This window comes from Triticum aestivum, chromosome 6D (assembly GCF_018294505.1).
Source record: "Triticum aestivum cultivar Chinese Spring chromosome 6D, IWGSC CS RefSeq v2.1, whole genome shotgun sequence".
In the NCBI taxonomy this organism is placed as follows: Eukaryota; Viridiplantae; Streptophyta; class Magnoliopsida; order Poales; family Poaceae; genus Triticum; species Triticum aestivum.
In genome coordinates, this window is record NC_057811.1 from 208,506,322 (window position 1) to 208,512,158 (window position 5,837).

General features: G+C 47.2%; 1 long non-coding RNA gene across 2 annotated transcripts in view; it reads right to left on the minus strand.

Moving 5' to 3' along the window:
- The window catches only part of LOC123144476 (uncharacterized), a 6,742-nt gene extending 2,067 nt beyond the window's left edge, over positions 1 to 4,675 (minus strand). The window contains exons 1-4 of one of the 2 annotated variants that reach the window (XR_006471522.1): positions 2,933 to 4,658; positions 1,122 to 1,229; positions 293 to 983; positions 136 to 208 (exon numbers count right to left, since the gene is read on the minus strand). This is a non-coding gene — a long non-coding RNA (uncharacterized lncRNA). Of the gene's footprint in view, positions 1 to 135; positions 209 to 292; positions 984 to 1,121; positions 1,230 to 2,932 lie in introns of those variants that run through there. The other variant, XR_006471523.1, reaches the window with a different exon arrangement.
- Positions 4,676 to 5,837: the final 1,162 nt, after the last annotated feature.

Sequence of the window (5,837 nt, forward strand, 5' to 3'; positions counted from 1 at the left end):
CCCTGGGTTAGACGACTTGGGGTGGTTGTTCGTGGGTTATTAGGCGACTTGGTGTCACAAAAAAAACTGTTTTTGCTGCTGTTTACTACAAGGGTGTGTGTGTGTGAGAGCCCATGAAAAGGGTTGGGGTCTTGCCTGTTATCTTGCTTTGGGCACTTGATTTCAGTAGTTTCCAATCTTCTGTCTGGATACTTACCAAATCTTCTATCTGGAAGAAAGTATTTTCGTGTGCCGTCAAAACCAATAAAAAAAGCAAACCACCAAATGAGAGAAAAAATTATGTGGCGCTTACCACCATGTGGTGCACGCAGCAGTTTACTGCATACTTCTTACTTCGCCGGTTCGCTAATGAAGCTTTAATCTGATTTGCTGTGAATGCGCAGAAGTTGAGCCTCTACTTTCTCCAAATCGGCGACTATTGGGTAGCATCAAGGACTGACATGAAGGCTCGTTGTGGGGCACATGAAAGTGCTCACTACAACTATCAACCATGCCCGCATGAAATCATCGTCTGCTCTCCTCACCATCTTTCCAATCATGTTGTAGACGGTTGTTATCTCGGGGGCACTTCCATTCTCAAACCCGTACCTGCTGTTTATGAATGATATAGCTTCTGAATCCCAGCCATAGAACACGTCTTCCCCAGAGTTGCGTAGACCCAAAGTATGGTGGACGCTTTCGGCTGTTACGGGAATCTCGCCCCTGCCTTGGACTACAATACACTCGCTGTCTGGATCGTAACTCTGCATCACCCACCGGCTCAGGTCCGCAGGCATCGATGTGCCTCAATCTTCAGTATTGCTCCCCAGATGGTATGTTTTGGTGAGATCCTTTTGATCCTGCTCAAAACTCTTGTTTAACTTTACAAGCCCTGCGGGCGCTGCTCTATTTCTTCCTTCCTGAACCTGCTTCTTCCTTGGTCGCCTACGGACTTGTAAACCCTCATCTTTGTTCCCGGCCGCTGCGTCAGTTCTTGCTGCGCCCTGATAAAAAGACAGGAAGAAAAATTTAAGAAACATGGTTTCCTCTGATTCTCTGCCTAAGTCGTGGCAATGTTGCGGAAACACACACAGGAGATGATAACAAAAAAGGAAAAAAGAAAAGGTGTGTGTGGACTGTACCTCGCCGTTATGTTCATCTGCGTAGTCCTCCATCTCAATGCTGCCAGTCCAGGGGATACTGAAAAAGGATGCCCTCCTCGCACCCCTAGTTTTTCACTTTTGTCTTGCCTGCATTTTAAAAAAAAAGTTAGGAAGGGGTGTTGGAAAACCCTTGGCGACTACTAAAGACACACAGAATTGCCCCTCCCTTATATTCTACATGCATTTGTGAGATATATAGATCACTAAAAAAGAGATGAAAACATGACTAAATACTTATGTATGTGCATTGTCCTATGCATTGTCTGTAACATGCTAAAATACTCACAAAAAAAGCATCATGAAAATTCACTAAAAATTCTCATGATTGTCGGCTCATTTATATGATGGTGATGATACGGGGTAGCAAAATAAAATGAAGCACCTGGGATAATACGATGCAGGAGAAAAAGCAATCAGCGATGAAAAATAATGATGAGAAAAATAAAGTCTAGTTCATCCGCAGTTTTATCCATTCATAAAAAAAAAAACTGGTCGCAGCTACATCCAGAAAACGGAGCCTACAAAAAACACACATATCTCTGTCTGATTGCCTACATATCTTCATACTGATTATTCTCTGAACTAGTTAACCCCGCATCATTTCGTACTGATTATTGTCTACTTATCTTCCATCTAATTGCCTACTAAAAACAATCAGTGTTGCCTATTTCTATTCTGATTTCCTGCAAAAACGTAGTGTTTATAGCATACTGAACTATGTCTAATTGCCTACTAAAAACAAACAGTGCTGCCTATTTCCTGTTTCTGATTTCCTACAAAAAATATAGTGTTTATTGCATACTGACTACTATGTCTAATTGCCTACTAAAAAAATGCTCCTGTCCAAGATGTCATAGGTGTGAAAAATAGTTGATGGTCTGCATGTCAGTCATTGCGGGCTTTGCGGTGAATTAAAATACAACTTATACTGGTTAATAGGTGTGCAGACATTTTAAACACATATTGGTTGGAGAATAATTCTCCATGGCAAGCAAAGAACTAGTAGCAGAAAAATTTATCCAACATCAGATGGGCTGGGCATAACATATTGGTTCCGAACTTGTTCTGCTAGCAGGAGTTGGTTCCAAGCTTGTGGGTATTTGTGCCCAGGAGCTAATTAGAACGGTGTTGAATCTTTTCATCACACTGGCTGGAGACTAATTCTCCTGGAGCAGGTTCCAAATAACCAGTGCTCGTCGAGCAACATCGGTCTGTTGCTGAAAATTCATCCGCAAAACAGCATTATAACGAATATATCAAAAGTAGACCTGACAAAAAAGCAACAATCCAGATTATCTACAAAAACCACAGAAATGGACAAGCCTGTATTTGCCTACAGAACAACATAGATAGATGTTGCCTACATAATCCCTCATCTAAAAAATGCCAAAAAAACTCATGTGTGAGTTTGCCTTCATATATATAGGTAGAAACAAATTGAGTTGCCTACAACACATGGAATGGACACCGTGTATATACCTACAGAACAACAGATTTGTTGCCTACATAAAAACCCCATCATCTCTGTGTGTAATTGCCTGCGTATGTGTTGGTTGCCTAATTAAGTTGCCTGCAAAACCTAAAAAATCGAATCGAAACCGTAGGTCCTACTCCCCCTCCCCTCCATGAAGCGTGGATGCCCCTACTCGTGACGCGAGGGTTTGAGCCCGCCGACGAGGACTACGATTTCGCCTCCCCGTCGTCCCCGTAGGCCAGAGAAAACATTGAGGAGGAGGAAAAAAAAGCCGCCGGAACACATGGAGGAAAAAGAGTCGCCGGGGGAAGCTGACCTGCGGTTCGTAGATGGGCGGAGACGCCCTGGTTCCCCGTTGGCCAGCCGCCCACGCGCGCCCCCGTCCTCTCTTCTCCCCGTCGCGCCCGCGGCTCGGGGTCTCCCCCGCCGGTCCGCTTGCTGGGCACGCGCGCGGCTCCCTCTGCTCCCGATGTGGGTGGTTGTTCAAACCGGAGAAGCTTCTCCCGTCGGCGGTGGACTCTCCCGTTCACGTCGAATTCCGGTGGCTAGGGATTCGGTTCCTGTTGACCCCCCCCTGTGGAGAGAGTGAGGGGAGGGGAATTGGGGATAGGGAGAACTGGTGGGGCGCGTTCCCCAAAGGTGAGTACTCTGCGCCGGTCCGCCGGCCCAAACTTTGACCCGGTCCAACCCTGGCCGTCAGATGTGAAGTGTAAAAACCGTCAGATCTAAGAATCCCGTCCCGCTCCCGTATTCCCCGCGCGGACGACTCTCTCTTCCCCACCTCCTCATCTCAAATCGGGAGAAAACGTTCAGGACGGGAACGAGAGGACGAAGCTTGCCAGATCGTCGGCGTTCACTGGATCGCCCACGCTCGTCGGATCGCCGCTACTCACGACGGTGAGGCCGCACGTCGTTTCCGGCGATGGTGCTTGCCGGGTACCTCCCCCGCTCTCAGTTTGTGCTCCAGATCCCGCCGCTGACCGATCGCAGACGGTCCATGGTTGCAGCACTCCGGTGCGTCGCCCCTGGCCTCGCCGTCGCCTGCATGAGTTTCGGCGATACAAACGGCACCAATCGCACCATAAAACAGATGTAGCAAAAAAACTTGTTCGTCGTAGCAAAAAGCAACGGCGGTTGCAGCAAAAACGTTGTCGTCGTCGCCGTGGGTCGCAACTCGTCATGAATGGACGTAGCAAAAACATTTGCCGGTTGTAGCAAAATCGACGACGTTCCAGCAAAATCCAAAGTTGGTAGTAGCACAAATAGGTGCTAGTTCCAGCAAAAACTAAGACAATGGTAGCACAAAAATCATTTGGTTCCAGCAAAACTCAAAGACAGTGGTAGCAAAAATGATGCTAGTTCCAGCAAAAAGCAAAACAATGGTACCAAAAAAAGGAGTACTGGATCCAGCAAAATTCAGAGACCATGGTAGCAAAAAAATCCTTTGGTTCCAGCAAAAGAACACTTAGTTTGCGAGTACTAGCAAGAAAAAGTTACCGATTCCAGCAAAAAACAAAAACACGGATGAAGCAAAAATTGCCGCTGGTTGCAGCTCCCACCGAGGCCAGTTCCAGCATCTCGTCCGCCCACGACGTAGCCGTTGTCCCTGGCACAGCAACCTGGGCTTGCAGCACCAACAGCTTTTGGTTCCAGCTTCAGATGAGGACTATTGCAGCACCGCCCCCTGGGATGGAGCTCGGATCATGGCGTGGCGGCTGTCGCGGGCACGGCCGTGCAACCAATGGGCAACACCTCGTCGGATCTATGAGGGATTTGTTCTGCGATGAAGGGGGGAACTAAGGAGAAGGAGAAAAAGCTATGTGAGAGATAGGGATTGGAAAGAAGGAAGAAGGAAGAACCCGGGCGACACTAGTAGCGCCAGGGCTGCGGCGGTGGCCGGCGCTGACCACTACCGGAGATGAGGAAAGCCATGGGATCCAGTGGGGAAGAAAAGAAATTTGTGGATGGTATTGTCTCACGTGAGAAGATAAGTGTGATGCGTGTGGACCCTTTGGGAAGGACGTGGGTGTGAAAGAGGGTAGCACGTGGGTTGTTAGCTGTTTTATGGTCGTGTGATTAGCTCGAATCGAGCGGCCCGTGCGTGACCGGCGGAACACTCGGCCGGTGCGCCGGGTATAAACATTCCCCTTCCCCAAAATTTCGAAACGACAAAACACACCGCACCGCTCGGTCGGGTTCCCTCTCGCCACGTGTCGCGTCCTGTTCTTGAGAGAATGGTTAATAGTATAGCCAGCTGGATCTACGGCTCATCTTATAGCCAATATGTATAATAGTACATCAAAAGAGTGTACTACTTTTTTATTACGCGGACCACCTTTCATTCTCATAAAGTGCCTAGGAGCACGTGCTAGAGCTGGCTCTTCACGAAGAGCCCGCTTATCTTGTCTCTTCTCTCCTCTTTCCTCCAACTAAGCAGAAATATACTAGTTTTTTCCTTATAGCTCGCCGACTCAGCTCTATTATACTTGCTCTGATGGACGGTCGTCGTTCGGCCGCTGCAGCGTGCCAGATAGCACGCGCGTGAGTCAGCGTTTAGGTTCATATTATATGAGAGCATGGTTAATAGTACAGCCAGCTGCTGGCTATAAGCCAGTGCCATGTCATCTACAGCCCATCTTATAGCCAACATGTATAATAGTACATCAAAAGAGTATACTACTTTTTTATTATGTGGCCCACCTTTCATTCTCACAAAGTGCCTAGGAGCACATGCTAGAGCTGGCTCTTCACGAAGAGCCCGCTTACCTTCTCTCTGCTCTTCTCTTTCCTCCAACTAAGCAGAAATATACTAGTTTATTCCTTATAGCCCGCTGACTCAGCTCTATTATATTTGCTCTGACGACGGATGCATTGATTTTTAGATGAAAGTGAGAACAATACATCAGCTAGCAATTGATACCCAATATCTCATATATACCTATAACGCCCACGATGCGGCTATATCTCCCACGTGTCGAGGCACGACTTAGAGGCATAACCGCATTGTGGTTTTGTCGCAAGAAGGGTCATCTTCACACAATCCCATGTAATGAACAAGAATGGGATAAAGAGTTGGCTTACAATCGCCACTTCACACAATACATAAATATAATTCATACATTATCCAAAATACACACATAGACCGACTACGGTCAAAATCCAAATAAAAATAAGATAACCCCAAATGCTAGATCCCCGATCGTCCCAACTGGGCTCCACTA